This window comes from Canis lupus, chromosome 16 (assembly GCF_048164855.1).
Source record: "Canis lupus baileyi chromosome 16, mCanLup2.hap1, whole genome shotgun sequence".
In the NCBI taxonomy this organism is placed as follows: Eukaryota; Metazoa; Chordata; class Mammalia; order Carnivora; family Canidae; genus Canis; species Canis lupus.
Window position 1 is genome coordinate 43000705 of NC_132853.1, and position 23327 is coordinate 43024031.

General features: G+C 49.4%; 1 long non-coding RNA gene across 3 annotated transcripts; it reads right to left on the minus strand.

Annotated features, from left to right (window-relative positions):
• Positions 1-829: 829 nt before the first annotated feature.
• On the minus strand, positions 830-4974 carry LOC140607548 (uncharacterized). 3 transcript variants are annotated; one of them, XR_012009518.1, is made up of 3 exons: positions 4883-4974; positions 3635-3802; positions 830-928 (listed from the first exon to the last, which is right to left on the minus strand). It is a non-coding gene; the product is annotated as an uncharacterized lncRNA (long non-coding RNA). The 3 variants fall into 3 exon arrangements; XR_012009519.1 differs by lacking the exon at positions 4883-4974 and adding an exon at positions 4653-4789; XR_012009520.1 differs by lacking the exon at positions 830-928 and adding an exon at positions 2212-2682.
• Between the last annotated feature and the right edge of the window lie 18353 nt (positions 4975-23327).

Below are 23327 nucleotides of genomic sequence, written 5' to 3' on the forward strand. Positions count from 1 at the left end.
GTTTCTGGAACCAATGATGGAGTCATCAGATGTGAGCTCCTGAGAGCTGATACTGTTTGTCAGAGGGGGCCTGACCCCTTGTCCTTCCCCATCCCCTTGGGTGCCCACAGATCCCTTCTCCTTTGGTTCAGCTCAGACAAGGCTAGAGTTTTCCAATAGAAAAGCTCACTGAGGGGATCCTTGGGTGGCTCAGCAGTTTGGCGCCTGCCTTTGACCCAGGGCGTGATCCTTGGAGTCCTGGGATCGTGTCCCACCTCGGGCTCCCTGCATGGGGCCTGCTTCTCCCTCTGCCTGTGTCTCTGCCTCTCTCTCTCTCTCTCTCTGTCTCTCATGAATAAATAAATAAAACCTTAAAAAAAAAAAAAGAAAAGAAAAGCTCACTGAGAAACAGGGAAAGTGAAAGCACCAAGTGTAATTATAGAGCTTAGCTTTTTCCTCACAAAGTTCAGAAAGCCCGAGTACCTCTTACATCCCCCATACTCTGGGCTTCACCTCCTCTCTCCCACCCTGTGAGCTGAGCCTGAGGCTGGGGTGGGAAGAGGGCAGAGGTGCCCACGCTCTGGGGACCTCAGGCTCTCCTACCTTACCCCTGTCCTGCCCCAAATAGTACCTGCTCCGCAGCTGCCCTGGCCTGGGATGAGCGGGTTACCATTTCTCAGGTCCTCCCCTGACACTGCCCTCATCAGAGATAACTCCGAGATGTCTGCCAAGAATCAGAGGAAATCCCTCCAGGGTAGGGTCATGGACCAGCCACAGGTATGAGCTTTGGAGTTAGTCAACCTGTGCTTGAATTCCATTGCCAACCCTTAAGGACAAGACATGTAGCCCACCTGAGCCTCTGCTTCCTCTTCAGCAAGATGCCACAAAGAAGCTCCACCTCACGAGCTTGGTCGGAGGATGAAATGTTTGATCCGGGCATAAGGTACATCTGCAATAAATGGTGGCGATGATGATGGTCAAAATGAAGAAGATGAAGGAACCAACCAACCAACCAACCAACCAGGGGGAGAGGAAATGACCAGCAGAGTCTGGTCCCTCGGAGCAACTGAGCTTAGACTGCGCGTGAAGCCATGTCGCTGGGCAGACGCAGGCCAAGGGAGGCCAGGACAGGGTGCAGGGGCCGAGGGCATCCAAAGCAAGCTCAGGATGGCTGGAACAGGCCTGAAGGATGAGGTGAGGCCAGCCGGCAGGAGGATCAAGGCTCAGGCCAGGGCTCTCCAAACTTTACTGATACCCTTTCAGGAAAATAATTTTAGGCTATATCCCCCAAATGTATTTATTTACTTATTTATGTCAGGAACATATACTATTACACTAATATAGTATGCTCACTGTGAAATTATATATATTTTTATAAAATTACACATAAAATGACAATTTTAAAGAGATTTCAATAAGAAACAAACGAATTATGCCTCATCCATACAACGGAACACAACTGAGCTATAAAAAAGAATAAAATCTGGGATCCCTGGGTGGCGCAGTGGTTTAGCGCCTGCCTTTGGCCCAGGGCGCGATCCTGGAGACCTGGGATCGAATCCCATGTCAGGCTCCCAGTGCATGGGGCCTGCTTCTCCCTCTGCCTGTGTCTCTGCCTCTCTCTCTCTCTCTCTCCTCTGTGTGACTATCATAAATTTAAAAAAAAATTAAAAACTAATAAAATAAAAAAGAATAAAATCTGGGACACCTGGGTGGCTCAGTGGTTGAACGCCTGCCTCTGGCTCAGGGCATGATCCTGGAGTCCTGGGGTAGAGTCCCACATTGGGCTCCACGCAGGGAGCCTGCTTCTCCCTCTGCCTATATCTCTGTCTCTCTCTCTCTGTCTCTCATGAATAAATAGATAAATAATCTTTTTTAAAAAAGGAATGAAGTCTTGTAACTCAACAATAAGAGGACAACTGAAGTTAAAAATGGACAAAAGAGGGGTCCCTGGGTGGCTCAGCGGTTCAGCGCCTGCCTTTGGCCCAGGGTGTGATCCTGGAGTCCCGGGATCGAGTTCCGCGTCAGGCTCCCAGCATGGAGCCTGCTTCTTCCTCTGCCTGTGTCTATGCGTTTTTTTCTCTCTCTCTCTCGAATGAATAAATAAATAAATAAATAAATAAATCTTTTAAAAAAAATGGACAAAAGATTGAGTAGACATTTTATTGGAGAAGATATACAAATGGTCAATAAGCACACAAATATGCTCCGTTTCATTTTTATCAGGGAAATGCAAATTAAAACCACATGCGATACCCCTTCACACCCTCTAGAATCAAAAAGATCATAACAAGTGCTGTCGAGGATGTGGGCAATTTAGAATGGTCATCCACCACTGGGGAGAATGTAAATAGGTGCCACTGCTTTGGAAAGCAGTTTCACAGTTTTTTAAAAAGTTAAACAAAAACTGATCACGTGTCGCAGCAATGCTTCTAGGTATCTATCCACCCAAGAGGAATAAAAACATGGGCACCACAAAGACTTGTCTGCGAGTGCTCATAGCAGCATCATTCACATTATAAAAACCTGTGAACAGGGGATCCCTAGGTGGCCTCACAGTTTAGCCCCTGCCTTCAGCCCAGAGTGTGATCCTGGAGTCCTGGAATCGAGTCCTACGTCAGGCTCCCTGCATGGAGGCTGCTTCTCCCCCTGCTTGGTCTCTGCCTCTCTCTGTGTGTCTCTCATGAATAGATAAATAAAATCCTTAAAAAAAAAACAACAACAAAAATCCTGTGAACATCCTAATATCCATCAGTTTGTGAGTGGATAAACAAAATGTGAAATACCCATACAATGGAATACTACTCAGGAGTAAACTCATTAAACATGCTACCACATGGATAAATCTCAAAGACATGATGCTTAGTAAAAGAAACCAGACACAAATGACCATATGAAATTTCCAGAGAAGGCAAGCCATAGTGAGAGGAAGCAGCTCGATGGTTAGTGGGGTGAGGGGTGGGGGTGAGGATTAAACTTTAAAGGACCCAAAGGAACTTTAGGGATGATGGAAGTATTTGAAAATCGATTGTACTCAAAACTGCACAATTCTGTAAGTTTACTAAAAATCATTGTACAGTATACTTACAGTGGGTGAGTTTTGTGCAAATTCTATCGGCAAAGCTGTTTTTAGTATATGTGCTCCTAAAGTGAGCACAGTGAAGCCATTTTTTAAAAAAAGATTGTCTTTGGGGCACCTGGATGGCTCAGTTGGTTAAGCATCTGCCTTTGGCTCAGGTCATGATCCTGGAGTCCTGGAATCAATTCCCACATCTGTCTCCCTGCTCAGTGGGGAGCCTGTTCTCACTCTGCCCCTCTACTGCTCATTCTCTTTCTCTCAAATAAATACATACAGTCTTTAAAAAAATAAAAAGATTGTATGTATGTATGTATGTATGTATGTATTTAGAGAGTGTGTGTGCAGCGGGGAGAGGCAGAGGGAGAGAATCCCAAGCAGACTTCAAGGCTTAACCACCCAGGCACCCCATAGCCAATTTTTTTTTTTTTAGCCATTAAAAAAAAAAAAAAAAAAAGCAAAATGAGGAAGTTCATCTGTATAGAAAGTGGAAAAGGTAAAGTGTGAGTATGCTGCTGTCTACACTTTTTAAAAAAGAAAAAGTGTGCATAGATATGTTGTATTCATGTTTATACTTACACATTTATAGGATGCATGTCAGATGGACTTGCTTGTATATGTATAGCTTCTCTCTGGAAGGATACACAAAACTGATGGTGACATTAGGGGGCTTGGGGTAAGGAACTGCATGGCTGCTGGACAGGAGGTAGAGGACTGACTTTTGCACCTTTACATTCTTCTTCTTTTCTGAAAAAAATTTGTAGTAAAACACATATAGCTTGAAGTTTACCATTTTAACCCTTCTGAGGTATCCCGCTCAGCGACATCCTGCACATTCACACTGCTGTGTAGTCCTCCCGCTGTCCCCCTCTAGGAGTCACCCACCTTTCCAAGCCAGAGCTCTGTGCCCACTAAACACCAGTGTCCCCACTCTAGTCACTTTCTAGAAGTGGAATCCTCCAACATCTGCCTCTATGTCACCGAATACTCTCACTTAGCATAATGTCCTCGAGGTTCATCCATCCTGCAGCAGGTGTCAGAATTTGCTTCCTTTTTTTTTTTTTTAAATTTTCTTCCTTTTTAAGGTTGAATAATATTCCACCGCATTTTATATATACCACATTTTGTTTATTCTTTCATTTCTCCATGGACCCCTGTGCTTTCACCTTTTGGATACTGAGAATAATGTTTCTACCCAGATGGGTGTACAAATCTTTCTTGGAGACCCTGGTATCTACCTTTCTCAGGTGAGAAAGATACTTAGAATATGTGAATATACTACATGTTTGAAAGAAAATTTTTAAAGGATGAAATACAAAGAAAGAGACTAGGAAGTTGTACTATTTCTCCCCACATCCCCTTCGGAGGCCCAGGGAGCAAGGGCGCCCTTCGAGGAGGAGCGCTGGCGGGGAGGGCCGAGCGGGGCGGGTGGGGGCGCGTCCTCTCTGCAGCGCAGGGCAGCGCGCGTACCCCAGGGGTCCGCAGGGCGGGTGTCGCTTAGTCCCCGGAGGCTGAGCGCTGCTGTGCCCTCGCCGCGCAACCCCCCGCCCCCGGGGCGCCGGGCCCCCGCCGCATTCCTGCGCCGCCTGCTGCCTACCGGGTGACTCAGGGCGCAGGCAGCCGGGGAACGCCCCGCCGCGTCCCGGGCCCGCAGCCGCTTTTCCTATTTGGAAACTCTGTAGCCGCCTCCGCGCGCACCAGCCAGCGCCGGGCTCCTCCCGGCCCCTCGTAGGCGGCTCGGGAAGGAGCGCAAGGGAAGCCTGGGGACCAGCGCCCTTTCTGCAGGGCGGTGGGGTGGGGTGGCGGGAGGGGAGGGGGACGACCCACCGGCCCTGGAGAGGATGGGTGCCTTCTTCTCCCTTGTCCCCAGTTCAAGAATCCCGAAATGCCTGAAAGCCAGATTTACAGGATGGCAAAACCTGACCCGAAAGGACATGTGACTAGGTTGCAGTCCTTATTTATCCCACAGAACGTGGGTGCTTACAGATTTTACTGCGGAAATGCACCTGAGTACAAGATGCTGTCCCAGGTCCCCTGGAGGAGCTACATAATATACAATCGATGCACTGATTTTCCTTTCTAAAACCAGAGAATGGGGCACCTGGGTGGCTCAGTGGTTGAGCATCTATCTGCCTTTGGCTCAGGTCGTGATCCCGGGGTCCTGGAATCGAGTCCCCACATCGGGTTCCCCGTGGGGAGCCTACTTCTTCTCCCCCTGCCTCTCTGTGTCTCTCATGAATAAATAAATAAAATATTAAAAATAAAACCAGAAAAAATCCAGATTCCAAAACCCATTGGACTTCCAGAAGTTTATGTTTATTTTTTTAATTTTTAAAAAAAGATTTTATTTTATTTATTTTTTTTAAAGGATTTTTATTTATTTATTCATGAGAGACACACACACACACACAGAGAAGCAGAGGGAGAAGCAAGCCCCATACAGGAAGCCTGATGTGGGATTCAATCCCAGGACTCCAGGATCACGCCCTGGGCCAAAGGCAGGCACTAAACTGCTGAGCCACCCAGGGATCCCTAAAAAAGATTTTATTTTATTTTATTTATTCATGAGACACACACATACACACACAGAGAGAAGCAGAGGGAGAAGCAGCTCCATGCAGGGAGCCCTATGTGGGACTCAATTCTGGGACTCCAGGATCAGGCTCTGAGCCTAAGGCAGATGCTCAACTGCTGAGCCACCCAGGCGTCCCAACTTCCAGGAGTTTAGATGAGACACTGTGGGTCTGTGCTGTGCCCATTTTATGGAGCACCAGAGTCAAGGCTCAGAGAGCTGGGGCACAGCTGAGAATGGGCTGGCAGTTGGAGTCTGAGTTGCTCTCTCTTCTCTGACTTGCCTCCCCCAGGACTCTGTCCACTTTGTGTCCCGCCTCCTTTCCTGTCCCTCCTCTGGGAAGCTTTTCTGGATCTTCCCCCGACCCCCCCCACCCCCCCACCCCCCCGCCAGCCAGAGCTGATCTTTCCCTCTGGGGTCTCAGAGCCCAGCCCCATGCCTACCACTTATGGGCATTTGTTGGGATACAAGAGAAGGTGGTGATTAGCAGACTGACCCGAAGCTCCAGGTGCTCAGGATCTAGCCTTGACTTGGCCACTTGGCAGCAGTGTGAGCTCTGACAGGTTACTTATCCCTCTTGTGCCTCTGTTTCCTCATCTGTAAAGGGGCATGTTAGTAATAATGTCCCGCAGGGTTGGTGTGAGAATTAGAGAATGTGACCTGGTTTGGATAAAATGCAAGACACCCAGATTACATGGGACTTACCTATGCTAAGAAAAATTATTTATTTACTTGAAATTCTAATTTAACTGGGTGTCTTATATTTAAATTATTTGCCAAATCTGGCAACTTTAGTCTGGCACAGAGTTAGTTAGTCCCTGGTGTATGTTAGCTGGGTTTTTTTTTTTTTTTTTTGTTAGCTGGTATTTTAAAAAAAGATTTATTTATTTGAGAGAGAGAGAGAGAGAGAGAGAGAGAGAGAATGTGCATGCATGAGCTGGAGGAAGAGGTAGAGAGAATCTGAAGCACACTCCCTCCACGCTGAGCACAGAGCCTGACCTGGGGCTTGATTCCCAGGATCTTGAGATCGTGACCTGAGCCGAAACTAAGAGTTGTCCGCTTAACTGAGCCACCCAGGCACCGTGGTTAGCTGGTATACTAATAATAAATGTTGAATGACAAAAAAAGCTTTTTATCATAGTATTTGTATGTGCCTCGTCTTTCCACAGTAGATTAAAAGCACTTTGAAAGCATTCATTCATTCATTCACTTAAATAACTTAACAGTTATTTATTGGGCATCTCCTACATGCAAATCATAGTTCCAAGCTTTGGGGATAAAGCAGTGAATCAGAACGAGTCCCTACCTCATGGAGCTTCCAGTGTGACAAGGAGAATGCATATTAAGCATGAATTACCCCATGTGATTAATAAGCATTGTGACAAGCCCCTAGGAGACATCTGAGCTGTAAGGACAAGCTGGGTGGGCACCCAAGCCTGAGACTTTTCCATCTTTCCCCTCCCACTCCTGCCCTGTTTCCTGCCTGGTGGGTGGCTGGACACGTGCTAGGGGACACGGAGAGATGCTGGGACAGGTGCTCCTGATCCCTGGGAAGGAGAGTCAATGTGCACAGTGCTTTCTACAGCAGTGCTGACCCCTGCCCCCAGGCCATCCACACTCTCCTCATCCTCCCTGGGAATGGGGTGAGGTAGGAGGGGGTCAGGTCCAGCTTGGGAGAAACTCTGCCTGAGATCGAGGTGGATCTAGGCTGAATCCAAGACCTCATCTTTAGGAACATCTCCTGTGTGTTTGTCCAGTTAGCAGGCTCTGGGTGGGGGCTAAGAGAAGGGGTTTGGGGTGAACTGGTGTCTCTGGAGAGGGCAAGTGAACTCGTGATGTCAGTGGAGGGGAGCGCCTTTAAAGATCAACTGTCTTGACATTTGGTGGATGAGGAAACTAAGCTCTTGAGAGGGAAGTGCCTTCTGAATGTCACACAGCTCTTTCCTGGTGGAGCTGCCACCAATACCCAGGCTGACTCCCAGGCCAGAGTCCCTGCCCTGCCCCCTCTGGGCCGCAGCCCCCATGGCGTTCACCAGCCTTCTCCCCACTGGGAATCCCCAAGGAGGGGTCACCTGGGAGCCAACGGTCTGCCCTTCTCCCACATCCCCCAGGCAAGTTTCTGGGCAGTTCAGGCTCCAGGCCTCTGTCAGCAGCTCGGAGCAGGGTGGCCGCTGAAAGCCAACCTCAAACAACAAACGAGAAATTTGGCCTTGAAAAAGTTTCACTTCCCAAATCTCACCGTGGTGGCTACACTCTGGGCAGGGATCTGATATCTCTAATGCGCTCTCACCAGCTCCTCTTGAAAACTCTGAGAAGTTTGGCTGGTGACCTGTCCAGGCTCACTGAGGGCAGGGCCCTCCTCCCTTCTCCCCGGTACTAGGCACCGATTCAGTCCCCCACCCCCACCCCTGCCACCCAGAAGTGGCTCTGTGAACATACACACCCCCATCCAGCCCAGTGGTCCCCAGTCCTCTGTGTGTCCACACTAGAGATGTCCATGACAGACAGGACAGAGTTTCCACCTGGATAGTGTCCCCTTTGTCTCCTCTCTATGCCCACATCCACTGCCTTAGTGAGGACCCTTGCTTCTCTTTCCCAGTGGTCTGGGATCACATGAAGTCCTGTGCCCTAATGTGGAGACTGCCATCAGACATCCCAAGTTCACCTGGTGCCACCACTCCTAGCCATGTGTGGCAGTTCTAAAACATGTCCACAGGGATGCCTGGGTGGCTCAGCGGTTGAGCGTCTGCCTTTGGAGCTTGGCGTGATCTCAGAGTCCCGGGATCGGGTCTTGTGTTGGGCTCTAGGCACGGAGCCTATTTCTCTTCCCTCTACCTGTGTCTCTGCCTCCCTCTCTCTGTCTCTCATGAATAAATAAATAAAATCTTAAAAAAAAAAAAAACACGTCCACAAATTCTTTGGCACTGCACCCATTGAGAACTGGGGTCTGTGTCTTCTCTTCTTGAAGCTGAACCAGCCTTAGAGAGAGTATGGTGACAGTAGGGTAAGATAGAAGTGCTGTGATAGGGCTTCCCAGGCGAGGTCGGGTGGACACTTCAGCTTCCTTCAAGTTCTCCAGGGACATTCATCATTGGAGCTCTGAGCTGCCATGTGAATGGTACAAAGTCTACCATATTGTAAGGAAGGCTGCACGTAGGTGCCAACAGTCCCGGCCAAGGTCTGTGCTGCCAATGAGCATCAGCTATAGACAGTGGGGGGAGCTGCACTTAGAAAGGGATGAGCCGGGGGTGCCTGCCAGGATGCTGGAAGCTCCTCAATCAGGGCCCACTGAGGAGTGGAAGCTTGACTGGCCCTATGTGGCTTGCAGGCCCAGAAACTCAATGTTATTATGATCTTCGGAGATGGATGGGTTTGGAGGGCCAGAGACCCCCCCCCCAAATCTGAGCTCATAATAATGAGAGGCTTTGGCTCTGGGGGCTGCCCCCACCTCTTGAGTCAGCACCCTCCCTTCCTATGGGCTCCAGCATGGGCAGAGTGTTCTCAGGGTCATCGGGTTAGAAGGAACCAATGATCTGGCCTGTTAAAGCACACCCACTCTCTAATCTATGTTTCCTTTATTTCTTTGTTACTTAGCTTCCAGTAGAGTAGGAACTTCATGAAGGCAGGAGCTTATAGGGGTTTATCTGTGTTGAATTCTACTACATCTCCAGTACTTACAACAGTGTCTGGCACATAGTAGGTGCTCAGTAAACACTCACGAGGGAAGTAAATGGATGGATTGTGTGTCTGTTACTGTGAGATCAGACCAACTGTAGACTAAGCACTGCTTGCTTCTCTGTGAAATGCCCCATGGATGAGGCCTATCCATCAGAGGCGTTGGTGGTGACTAGAGAGGGTGGAGTAGCGCTCATGCCGAGTATGTTGCTGAAGCTCAAGTGGGGATTATGGGGATTGTCAGCATTATTGGCTGTCACAGGTTGAGTCTCTTCAGACCAGGAAGATAAATCCAGGCTTCCTGCTGGCCCTTGGCCCAGGCTCCATGAAGATTCCCAGCCTATGAGCATATCTGGGCTTCTGGGCCTCCAAGCAGAAGGGGCACCTCCTTGGAGTTCCCATAGCCACCCCCCTCCCACCTTGTGTTCCCCAACACTGGCTCTGGCACACTGATCACTTGTCAGTCTGGGAAATCCCCCAGTTTGAGGACCGGGCCTCACCCCTTGTATCCCAGGGTCTAGCCCCACTCCTGCCCAGTGAGCGCTGGGGAACGGACAGTGAGGGGATTGAGTTGGTCAGAGCTTCCCCTGAGATTGTCCTATACCTTCCCATTCTTCAGATTTTGACTGGAAACACCAGAGCTTCAATCTGTGACACTGTAAGGATTACTGTTCTGTAACAACCAAAATGGTGGGCCACAAGGCCAGTATCTTCTCTGTTTCCTCCCCAAGCTGGAGCGCCATGGGAGCGTGTCGGGAGGAAGGTGGCAGTACTGTTAACCAGGTCCCACCTGCACACAGGGATAAGGTAGTCATGGCCCTCTGGGAGGCACCTGCTTTCTCCCCAGCAAACACAGTGGGGAGACTGCAGGGGTGCCTGATGGCTAATCTAGTGACCGAGGCTCCCCACCGACCCTCCTCGTGGTTGAGGAGCATTTCTGCACCTGCGCTGTTAGGCAGTGCCCCTCTGCTGCCCACAGAGGTTATCTGTAAAGGAGCAGGGGTGGGGAGACAGGGGGCCTGCCCTCTCTGGGCCCTTCAGGTACTTGCATCTGAGTCTGTGCAGCCTCCGGCCTGGCTGGGAGGGGACTCCCTCCCCCAAGAGTGGGGTAAGGAGGGAGGGGGCCTGGGGAGATTGTTCTGCAGTTCTAGAAAAGCTCGTTTTAACCCCTGTTCCAAGCTAGTTAACTTCTGCCCTGCTGGGGACCCTTCCTCCCTCCACAGAGCCCTCTGCTACCGAAACGCACGGTTTCCACATCCTTCTCTTCCTGTCACCTTGCTGCCCAGCTGGCTCTTTCTTCTACCTCTGTTAGTTGAGAGGTGTGCCAAATGTCAGCTTGGCCCACCTCCCTGTCCAGGCCTCTCTCTCGAGCCCTTTGCAGCCCTTTCTGGGGACCCTGGGGTTCCAGGGTATCCCCTCCACTTCCTGGCCCTGGGGAAGACTTCCCAGCATCCCCCAAGAGGAGGCAGCTCCGGGCTGGGAGGTAGAGGTGGGCATCCTTCTGGTTTTCCTATCTGTCTTAGAAACCATTCCTTGTCCCCCTTCCTCCCTCGAGCCCCTGGATCATTTGACTATGCACGATGAACCGGCAATCTCCCAGGCCCCTGCCTGCAGGTGCCAGCATCCACCACCTCCCCCCCACTCCCCTGCATTCTGGGGGTGCTCACTGCCTGCTTTCCACCCCAGCCTCCTCCCCTGTGACTCTAGCACTCACACCATGCCCCGTCAGTACCCCAACCTCCTCACCTCCAGAAACGACTTTCTCCATTCTGCCCAGCTGCCCACTCCCACAGTCACAGCCTAGACCTGTCCTCGGTGCTAACAGTACCATCCCTGGATTTCCACCCTGCCCACGCCTCTTATCCTTCCAGCTCACCTCCTCTCAGTAGGCTCCTTCTATAACCCCCCACCCAGGGACTCTCCCATTCACTCAGCGGCCATCACCCTGCCCTTGCCTTGAGGTCCAAGGTCTACCACTTTGATTATTGCAAAAAACCTGACTCTTGTTCCCTGCCCCTCCCTTGTCATTTTTGCCTGACAGAGCCTAACGGTGGCGGAAGCCAGCTCTCTGCTTTCTCCCCACCTGCACGGAGACAAGGGAGGTGCCTGAGACCCCCCCAACAGTCTGCCTGGGCACACCTTCCCTCGGATGGGTCCTCTGCCGCACCTGGAAACTGCTCCATTTTCCTGGTGCAGACAGGGACAGAACTGGTTGGGTGTTGGTGGGGTAGAGAAAGGATAAGGTGGACTTAGAGATTTTTGGCTGGAACAGGAGGGTGTGTGGTGGTGCCCGTTTGTTTTCTGAGATGGGAAAGATGGGCCGAAACAGGTTTGGAAGAGAAACCAAGGCTTTTTGCAGATGGTTCTGACAGTCTTGCCTCCCTTGTAGATCTTTTTTTTTTTTTTTTTTTTTTAAGATTTTATTTATTTATTCATGAGAGACACAGAAAGAGGCGGAGACATAGGCAGAGGGAGAAGCAGGCTTCCGGAGGGGAGCCTGATGTGGGAATTGATCCCAGGACCCCAGGATCATGACCTGAGCCAAAGGCAAATGCTCAACCATTGAGTTGCCCAGGAGCCCCTCTCATGTAGATCTTAAGCCAGTGAAGGTCTTCCACCATTGCTGCCTCCAGCTCGGCCTGTGATTTCATTGAAAACCTCCATCGGGGGCACCCAGGGTGGCTCAGCGGCCCAGGGCCTGATCCTGGAGACCTGGGATTGAGGCCCATGTCAGGCTCTCTGCATGGAGCCTGCTTCTCTCTCTGCCTGTGTCTCTGCCTCTCTCTCTCTCTCTCTGTCTCTCATTAATGAATAAATAATATCTTAAAAAAAAAACCCTCCATCAGAATACATCAGCTCGCTTCCCCAAACCCTTTGAATGCGTTCACATCTCATTGTAGAATGAATCCAAATGTCTACAAGCCTTTTTCATAATCTGGCTGCTGGCTTCCTCTTCTCCCTCCATCCTTTCCACTCCCTGTTTTACCCCCATGGAGCTTTCCAGTCGTCTAGCTATCCAGAGCACCTTCTTCTGCTTCCCAATGCCCCAGGCACTGTCCCACCCTAGTACCTTTGTACCTGTTGTGCTCACAGCTTGCCATGCTCTTTCCATGGCTGGTGACTTCCCAGATGTCACCTTCTTGGAGGGTCTTCCTTGACCACACATCCAGGGCAGCCCCACCAAGTCACTCCATGTCACTCCCTGTCCATCCCCGTGTTGGTCATCTCTTTCACAGAATTTATCATAATCTAAGGCCACCTTGTGGATTTGAGTTTATCCTTCCACACACCCTGAGAGGGGGGTCTCGTGGGTCCTGCCTGCTTTATGTTCCAGCCCCTGGCACATACTAAGTGCTCAATATGTGAAGATGACTCGTGATATGTGGTAGGAAAATCACTCTGGAAACTGGCCTGCGCTGCACATGGTAGGTGTTCCACTCCAGCACCACTCTCGGCATGTAGTAGGTGCCTAGTAAGTGCTAATAAATGAACTCATATGCCACGAGGCAGGATTTAGGGTGTGAAAGAAGTGCCGACAAAGTGCCAGGAGTGGGTATTGCTCATTAGAGAAGCAGGGGGAAGGCTTTGCTGCCCTGCCTGCCCTGCCCACTTTGCCCCTCACCAGTTCCTCTCTGGCTCAACCCCAGATGTATCACATTCCCTCCCAAGTCCTGCTGGTCCTGCCTCCAGCCCTTGGGTCACAAAGCACCTCCTTCCTAGGTAGGGTAGGATACCTCCTGAAGGGCCAGCTTCCACTGATCCCTCACAGAGGTGTTCAGCAATTACCTGATACTTTCACAGACATTCAGACCATGGGAACAGCTGAGGACAAGCATGATGTCTCTGCCTTCCTGAAGCTTACACAGATCAGTAATCAAAACATTCACTTTCTTCCAGAAGGCCTTCTCTAATCTCTCCTCCCCAAATCTGGTGCCTCTTCTCTGACCACCCTGTGCCCCTCCCCCTGTGTCCCTCCTCCAGTGCCCTTCCCCCACTATAGGCCCCACCATGTACTGTGAATTTCCCTGGGGATCTGTCTCTACTTACAAGACAGGAGGACCTAGATTCATGTCTTTTCCATCTATTAGCCTGACTGGCATGGCTCTTAGTTGTAATTGTACTTTTGGGTTGCATTCCAGGGGCTGAAAAGTTGAGGTGTCCCTGCTGAGGGCCATAATGAGGCAGAGCCGCCTTGTCGCATGAGTGCCTGTGTGCTTAGGAGACTGTGGAGGGCAGGACGGTGGGGTGAAGAGGCATGTGAGTTGGTGCCACATCTTAGACGGCTGTATAGGTTTCAAATGGGGTTCTGTAGGACTTGTCTTGCTAAGGGATATGTCCCGATTTACTAAACCACCAAGGAACCACGGCCTTGGTCACATCTGAGGCCACGTCTGACCAAGTTGTCCCACTTTCCCAACTACCTGGCTAAAAACTTATAATAGTTTAAAACTAAGTGTGACTATCTCACACGGCAAGTGCCTGGCGTGGGGAACCTGTTAGGCCACCAAGAGGTTAAGTAGCAGTTAGAGGCAATGTCATGAGTGACCTATCCATATAGGGTGGTAAAGGGAACTGGGATGATTTGGGGACATCCCTAACCTTTGAGGCTGACGTCATGGTGATAACCACTCACCCACAACACATCTCGTGGTGCCAGTTCTCCATAGAGGTGGTTGAGGTCCCTAATGCAGGGCTACATGGTTGATACTCTTGTGAGCACGCAAAAGGAACCAGCATAGAAATTAGAACCATTTCAAGAGCTGTTCATTTTTTAAAATTTATTTTTCTAAAAGATTTTATTTATTTATTGGAGAGAAAGAGAAAAAGAGAGAGAGAGAGCAAGCATAAGCAGGAGAGAGGGAGAAGCAGACTCCCTGCTGAACAGGGAGCCCGACGTGGGGCTTGATTCCAGGACCCTGGGATCATGACCTGTGCCAAAGGCAGATGCTTAACCAACTGAGCCACCCAGGTGCCCCAAGAGCTGTTCATTTTTTCATGTAACAAGTATGTATCTACACCCTCTTGTATAGCCAGTTGCCAGAAATAGCAAACCATATAAACTATATGTGCTCATGAGTGGGATGGTGAAGAGGGGGCAGGGTTAATCTCATGTGGAGCGGAGTATCACAAAGGAGGAGGTGTTTAAGCTGGGCATCAAAGGATGGACAGTGTGATCACGAGGTGGAAGGGCATTCTAGAAGAGGGAAGAGCATGCACAGACACTTGGTATGAAAGAGCAGGGCTTGTTCAGGGGTGCAGTGGGCAGTTGGATGTGGTTCTATTTATCAAGTCCTCCTTGTGTGCCCAGTGCTGGACCACTTCATTCCATTGATCAAGCCCATCACCCTCTAAGGTGATTTTTGTAGATGAAGGTGCTGGTGCTTAGAGAGGTTACATAACTTGTTTCAAATCCCAAAGACAGCGGCAGAGCTCAGGTTCAAACTCAGATTCATCAGATCCCCAAATATGTGCTCCTAACCACCATATGGAACTGCCCCATAACATGATATAGGATCTGAGGAGCCAAGGGTGGCCAGTTGGACTTGATTCTAGAAGGCAGAGCCTCCCAAATGCTTGCCATTTGCACTCCATCTCCAAGAGAACTATCATGGTTTTTATTTTGTTAATGCTTGCCTTTAAACGTTTTAATTTTAAAAAATTTAGATGATTTTTCTCAATATATAAAATACCTATGAGGAAGTACACAGATCAATTAATTTTCACTCTTGTTAAAATCAGTAATTTTTCACCCAAGTCAAAACCAGAATATTCCGAGGCCCTTAGCAGCCAGCCTCATGCCTCCTCCCAGACACAAACCCACTGACAACCACTCTCCCGGTTGTAATGGCAGAGATTAGTTTTGTTTACTTTTGAACTTCATATAAATGAAACCATAAATACTGTTCTTTTTTTGTGTGTGTGGCTCAACATTTGTATAGTTTAATTTATTCATTCTCACTTCTATACAGTGTGCCATTATTTGCATGTACCAGAATGTATTAATCCACTCTGCTGCTGACATATAGATTGTTTTCAGTTTGGGGACTGTTATGAATAGAACTGCTATGAAGATTCTTGTACATGACTCTTGGTGAACGTTTGCACTCATTTCTAATGGAATTATAACTCAAGGGTTGAGCTCTTGGGTCAGAGAGTAGTATGGGTATGCTCTGCTTCAATAGATCTGGCCAGCGTCCCAAAGTACTTACAGTTTACAGCCTACTACCAGTGAATCAGAGTTCCAATTGTTCCACATCCTTGCCAACATTTGATACTGGAAGTCTTTTTCATTTGAGTCCTAGTGGGTGAATGGGGATATCAAATTGTAGTTTTAATTCACATTTTTCTCATGACTAATGTGGTTGAGCTTTTCATCTGTTTATTAGCCACTTATAAATCCTCTTTTTATGAAGTATTTAAGTCTTTGCTCATTTTTCTCTCTTTTTTTTTTTAAGATTTTATTTATTTATTCATGGGAGACTGAGAGAGAGAGGCAGAGACATAGACAGAGGGAGAAGCAGGCTTCTTGTGGGGAGCCTGATGTGGGACTCAGTGCCAGGACCCCAGAGTCACTACCTGAGCCAAAGGCAGATGCTCAACCACAGAGCCACCCAGGTGCCCCCTTTGCTCATTTTTTTATTTGATTTTTAATTTCTACTGATTTTTCTTTTCTTTTCTTTTCTTTTTTTAGAGAAGGAGGATAGAGGGAGAAGGAGAGAGAGAATCTTCAGCAGGCTTCCTGCCTAGCATGGACTCGGTCTCAAGACCCTGAGATCATGACCTGAGCTGAGATCATGACCTGAGCCAAAATCAAGAGTCAGACGCTTAACCAACTGAACCTCCCAGGTGCCCTATTTTTTCTTTTTGCTAAGGAAGAGTTCTTTATATATTCTGGATGTTAGCCTTTTGATGGACATATGGTTTGCAATATATTTTCCCAAATAAAGTATTTTATGGACCAATATTAGCATAACTAAAAAAAAACCAGAACTACATGTCATAGATAGTAGGCGACTATAAAATATGTAAAATAAAAATAAGACAATGTCATTAATATCTGCTAGCAGCATGGCTAGAGTCCTGATCCCTGGTAAGTGATTAGCAAGTCAAAAAAGAAGTGTTAAAGACACTAAGGTCAGAAAGAATTAAAAAAGAAATAGCTACCTCATTCTGCAACTCCATATTAATGATCACCCTTCAGTACCTTTTGTCCTTGAACCTTCTGTAGTTATGCCATCTGCCACCTACTGTGTGAGGTCTACACTTTGGGAAACACAACAGTAGGGGATAAGAATGCAAAAAGGACCTTAAGTAAGGGTTGACATAGTGAGATGGATGTGTTAGAAAAATTGTTCAGGTGGCAACTCATATAAAAGTAAAAGTAGAGGTAAGAGCCCAAGTCAGGAGCAGTTGAGGAGGCCCAGGTGTAAGTACTAAGCACTGGGGTGGGTGTGAGGATTGGAAAGACAGGAGAGAGAATCTGAGCAACATAGTGTCTGATGGATGTGTTAAGAGAGGAAAAGATGTCTGTGTGACTCGGATTTCTAAGTTGGAGGATTGGGAGGAAAAAGGTAACAAAGACTGGAGAAACAAATTGTGGGATGGGAGGAGTTGAAACCAATCTGAGATATGTTGCTTTTGAAGGGTCCTAGTGAGATGCCTGGGTGGCTCAGTGGTTGAGCATCTGCCTTTGGCTCCGGGTGTGATCCTGGAGTCCCGGGATTGAGTCCCACATTGGGCTCCCTGCATGGAGCCTGCTTCTCTCTCTACCTGTGTCTCTCATGAATAAATAAATAAAACCTTTAAAAAAAAAACATTAAAAAAATCTTATAAAAAAGAAAAAAAAGGATGCCTCGGTGGCTCAGCGGTTTAGCACCTGCCTTCGGCCTAGGGCATGGTCCTGGAGTGCAGGGATGGAGTCCCACATCAGGCTTTCTGTTTTGGGCCTGCTTCTCCCTCTGCCTGTGTCTCTGCCTCTCTCTCTCTGTGTCTCTCATGAATAAATAAATAAAATCTTAAAAATAAAACATTGAAAAAAGAAAGAAAGAAAGAAAGAAAGAAAGAAGAAAGAAAAGAAAGAAAGAAAGAAAGAAAGAAAGAAAGAAAGAAAGAAAGAAAGAAAGAAAGAAAAGAAGGGTTCCAGGACCTCAGAGAGTTTCCCATTCATTCATTCCGCAAATACTGAGCATGCCCAGTTGTCAGAGGTCATAGCCATCAATCAGACAAGATTCCTACTCTGATGGAGCTTATCTTTCCTGGGAAAGACAGTGGGGAAGACAGATAAGGACAAGCAAGTTATGCAAGGGGCGTGGGGCTTTGGGCCACAGGGTGGCCTTGGGGCCTGTCGGGGACATGGTGAGTTTGCCTAGGGAGAGGAATAGAGTGGCAGGGGAGAGGGTGGAATGCCACCCATTTAGATTCAGGGAGGAAAGAACACTCACAAAAACAGCGGCCCAGGAGCGATTAGAGGAGGAAAAGATTGGAAGCAGATCATAAAGAGAGGGTTTCAAAGATCTATCAACTGATACATTCACTCATTTATTCAATCAGACTTGACTTGGCTTCTGAGTGCCAGGCTCACAGGATTCAGAGATGAACGAGAAGTCTCTGGGGGACACAGGTGTGTTAAGGATGAATTATTAGGCAAGGCTGCTCGCGGAAGATTCTGTCACGGAAGTACGCATGACATGGGTTGTGGGCACCCAGAGGCTGGGAATTCACACTTTTGGAACCTACTGGCTATTAGACACCGGGAAGACTTCCTGGAGGAGTGGGCACAGAGGTGGAGAACCGACACAGAGCCGGGCAGGAGCAGGGACTGTCTTGAGCAAGGGCGCAGAGGTGGGGAGCTGTGGGGTGTCCGGGCATCCAGGCATCCGCCAGCACGTGAGGGATGGAGCAGCCAGAGGACAAGGAGCCTGGGACCGGGCTCAGATCATGAAAAGTGGGTAGAATTCAGAAGGCAGTGGGCCAGTGCAGGTTTTGAAGACTGTGCCTGCACCTCGGCACTGTTCTGCCATCGGGGCCAGAGTCCCTGGGAGTGCTGTTTCTCTTCCCGGGGCCCCGGGCCAGCAGGTGCCACACACAGTAACTGCCCATTCTGTGTTTCACAAAGCGGGCTTTGTGCAGCCCAGCCCTGGATCAGCTTGGTGTTGGGGGGCCAGGGAATGGCGAATGGCGGGAGGCAGCTGGCAGGGCCGTATGCAAGAGAGAGACAGAGTATGGGGACAGGGGGATTAGCACCTGTTCCGGGGTTCTGGGAGAGTTCTCTGGGAGGACAGAGCAATTGTCCTGGGTGGGGAAAGGTGGTTAGGACGGGGGGTGCCCAAGGCCCAGCCCAGTGCCCTGAGCTCAGAGCCACGCTGTGATGGGCAGCCTTGGGCAGGCTGAGGGCCAGAGACTCTCCCTCGGCAGCTCCTTCACTGCACCTCATCGGCCTCTTCCCCCAGTCTTGGAGCTCAGGGCAGCCCTGAAGCTTGGGGCTGGGGTCCGGAGGGGAGCAAGACTCCAGAGTTCTGTGGTTAGCACGCACAGCAAGCGGCCCAAAGTGCCCGGCAACCCTCCCTGGCGGTCCCTGCGGAGAATCACCCTTTGGACAGAAGACCTCTGGCGCCCCCTATTGTCAATTGCGCTCCAACAACCCCAATGCCTCCCCAATCCGGCTCGGACACATCTAGGGCTAGTTCCAGAGGCGGGGAGCCCCGCAGGGATGGAAGTCTGACTTGCGATATTTACCTGGACTCCAGCAGCTTCCTAACTGGTCTTCCTCCCTCCGTCTTCCACCGGCAGCTGGGAGACCTCTTTAAATATACTACTTAGCAATAACAAGCCATGAACTATTGATACCCAGGAGGACTTGAATGGATCTCAAAGGCATTACACCAAGCCCAAAAAGCCAATCTCGAAAGATTGCATAATTTATGATTCCATCTATATAGCGTTCTTGAAATGACATAATTATAGAGATTGAGAGCTGACAGGGCTGTCAGGCATTAGGGAAGGGGAGGGAGGGGTGTGGCTCAGAAGGCGCAGTGTGAGGGATATCTTTTAAGGTGATGGAGCAATTTGAGATCTTGTGGTGGTGGTTATATGAATCTTCACATGTGATAAGATGTCTGGAGTTATACACAAAGACATACAACAAAAGGAGTGCACATAAGAAATGATGAAATCTTATGGTGCTAATCCCATGATTAATCGTTCGGTGCTAATCACTTTCCTGGTTTCCATAGGCTACAGTTACTGAGTTGCCACCACTGGGGGAAGCGAGGCGATGGGCACAAGGGACCTGTCTGTGCTATTTGTGTAACTTCTTGTGAGTCAGTAATTCTTTCAAAATAAAAAGTTTATGAGAAGAAGAAGAAGAGTTCCTGGCCTTATCATCCACCTGGCTCATTTACTCAGGGGCAGCCAGTGACCCGTGGAGGATAAAGTCCATGAAAGGAAATCTGTCAACTCTTTGAATGAACCAAGCCTTCCTCTGAGGCTGGCGACAGAAGAATGTCCCGTCTTAGAAGATACCGAGGCTGGGCCTTAGAGCCAGGATTCTAATTCTACCCGGTAGGGCTGCACTTGTTGTCCCAGTGGGTCCCCTCCTGTACTGGCCAGAGGGGGGCGCTGTCTCCTCCTCCTCCACCTCTTCCTCCTCCTCCTCCTCCTCCTTCTTCTCCTTCTCCTTCTTTCTCCTTCTCCTTCTCCTTCTTCTTTCTTCTTCTTCTTCCTCCTCTTCCTCCAGCTCCTCCTCCTCCTCCTTCTGATGCTGCGGCCCCAAAATGGACAAAGGACCCTTCCCTTGGCTCTGCTGAGACTCAGGCTGAAGTCATGAAGAAACACTGCTCTGGACCTCTGGGAAACAAAAGGGGCCCAGTGCCATGTGCTGTCCTGCCTACCAGGTCTTCTGGCTGCACCTGGAGGCACTCAGAACACTTCTGCTTATGGCTTCCACTGGCCTCACCACCGAGGCTGGCTTACCCCAGGACCCAGGACCATCCTCAGGCCTGAGGAATGAAGACTAGCAGTGCTTCACAAGTGTTTCCTGTACCGGCTTCTGGGCTATGTTTATTGCACACATCTCATTTTATAATCATAAGAAGTCTCTGAGGTAAGCCATGAATGCCTTAACTTTACAGATAAGTCCACTGAGACGAACAACTTGCCCAAGATCACTTGATAGAAAATGGCAGAGCTAGGGTTTGAACTCTGACTGTCTGCCTTTTTACATAGTGCCTCATCGACAATTATTTATTGAACACTTGTCTGGTACTGGGCACTTTGTCAGCTGCTAGGCTTACAAAGGTGAGCATAGAAAAATGAAACTGAGGTTTATAGTATCACAGAGGGCAGACAGCAATACATAATCAGGGTCTGTGGTTGTAAAATGATAAGCTAAGATAAGAGAAGCATGTGGGTCTCAATGTATAACACAGGAAGCTGACCTAACTGGATATTCAGAAGAGATGTCTGAGGAAAGGTTACCTGAGCAAAATGCAATAAGATGACTAAAGCAAAGGGAAGAAGAGAACTGCAGAGTGGGTACAGCACATGCAAAGGTCCTGGGGCAGGAGGGATCATGAAACACTTCAGAAACTAATGGGAGGTTAGTGTAGTTGCAGTGCAGAAACCAGGAAAGCAAGTAAGACACAGGCCAAGCAAGTGTTTACTGAGTGTTTATTCTGGGAGACTCATTCTCAGAACCTCAAAAGTAGTCCCTCCTGTAATCTTTACAATTGTGCTATGAGGTTGTTACTGCTGCCGGCATCCCCGTTTTCCAGATGAGAAGACAGGGACACAGAGGAATAAGTCAATTATTCAGAAGCATCTACCAGGGGTTTTGTGGACTTAGATTTGAATCCAGATAGTTTGGCTCCAGAGCTAACCACTAAGCAGTACGGCTCCATGAAGGGGAAGCTGAGAAGAACACAGGGGACAAAACAGGCAGAGGCCTGGAGGCCATGTTAAAACTCGTGGTCTTTTCCTAAGATGAGCCAAATGCTTTTTAAGCGAGGTGATAATATAATCAGGTTTGTATTTTTATTTATCCTTTCATTTAAAAATTATTTATTTATTTATTTATTTATTTATTAAGATTTGTATTTTTTAAAAGATTTTATTTATTTATTCATGAGACGCGCACACACGCACACACACACACACACACACACAGGCAGGCAGGCAGAGACACAGGCAGAGGGAGAAGCAGGCTCCATGCAGGGAGCCCAACGTGGGACTGTGGGACTGTGGGACTGTGGGACTGTGGGACTCAATCCTGGGTCTCCAGAATCACGCCCTGGGCTGAAGGCGGTGCTAAACCGCTGAGCCACCGGGGCTGCCCAAGGTTTGTATTTTTAAATGAGTGTGGGTGGGGTGAGGGGGGAAAGAGGATGTGGGGAGGGGAGGGGCTGGGAGGTACTGCAGGGGTCCAGGCAGGAGATGTGAGCCTCTGAGATGAGTGGGCCCCAGTTGGAGAGATGTGGGTGGAAGTGAGAGGTAGAATGGACAGGATGTAGGCATAGATCCGGTGTGGAGGGTGGAGAGAGGGGGACAGAGAGGGAGAGGGCCTTACTCCCAGGTTTCTGACTTACCCAGCTTGGAGGATAACACAGCCATTTCCTGGGACAGGAAGGGCTAGGTTCGGGGAAGATCATGAATCCAGCCTGAGGACCATCCCAGGCAGGTGTCAGGTTGTCAGGCAGACACAGCGGCCTGAAGCTTCTAGGAGCAGATAGGCCTGGTGCTACCCATGAGTGAGTCACCGATGCCCTGGGTGTGGATAGTATCACCCAGGGAGGGAGTACAGAGAGCGAGGGGTGGCTGGGCCCAAGGACACTGACCTTTCCAGCTGGGAGGAAGAGAATGAGAAGCTGTGGCTGGAGTGGGAGGACCACCAGGAGAACGTGGTGGTGCGCAAGCCAAGAGGAAGAGGATGTTTCCAAGGAGGGGGTGGTCAGATGGGGTGTTCCTGAGGGGACAACTAATATGTCCAGCAGTTATCGATGTGGGGTCATGGGTGAGTTTTGAGGGAAATTCAGGAGTCTGATGGTGTGTGTGGGTCAAGGAATAAGGAGAGGACAGAGCTCGCTGGATGCTGTAGTGGGTGCCCTGGGCACTTATTTTCCCTAACAGGTCCCACCTGAGGGGCTCTCTAGGACATGCCTTGGGCTGAAGAGAGTCTTTTTGCCCAAATTCAAGGGCTCTCCCCCTAGCCCTCCAAGGAGGTCTCTGGATGATAAAGGCAGTTTAAAGGTCTGCCCCCCTAGCCACAGTGTGGGACAACGCTGAGGCTAGCCCAGCTCTAGAGCTACCCGTGGGCTCAGTGGAGGCCTGAGATGGGCCTGCATTTGGGTCAGTTCCCTCAGCTGGATCCTGCGCACCCCCCCCCCCCCCCCCCCCCCCCCCCCCCCCCCCCCCCCCCCCCCCCGCCACACCAGGTGTGGTCCTGAGAGCACTCCCTCCATGAACTTCCCACATGCTTCTCTCTACTTCCTGGGGAGTTCTGCCTGAGACAGCAGTTCAGTGAGGAGGAGAGAAAGGTGGCCATGGTGGCAGATACTTTCCAGAAATGGGAAAAGATTAGCAGAGATGTCTGCTCTGAGGTACCAGGGGCAGGGAAGCAAGGGAGGATGTGGTGGGGGAGCTGCGATCTTGGCTGGTGGGATGCTGAGGGTTTCCATTATTTCTGTGAGGTAGAGGTGAGGTCATCAGGAGGATAAGAGGGAGTGGGAGAGGGAGAGGGAGAGGCAGGCAGGGCCGGAGGTTTGAGGAGAATGAATCCCTGAAACAGTGGTTGCGGAAAACGGGAGAGAACAGAAACACGCGTGGCTGATGAGAATGTAAAATGGTGTGGCCACCATAGAAGACTCTAGTTCGGCAGTTCATCACGAATTTAAGCACAGAGTGACCATCTGACCCAGCAATTCCACTAGCAGGAATGTACCCCAGGGGATTAAAACATATGTGGATGGGCTGAATGTTTGTGGTCTCCCAGATTCATATGTTGAAGCCCTAACTCCAATGTGGTGACCCTGG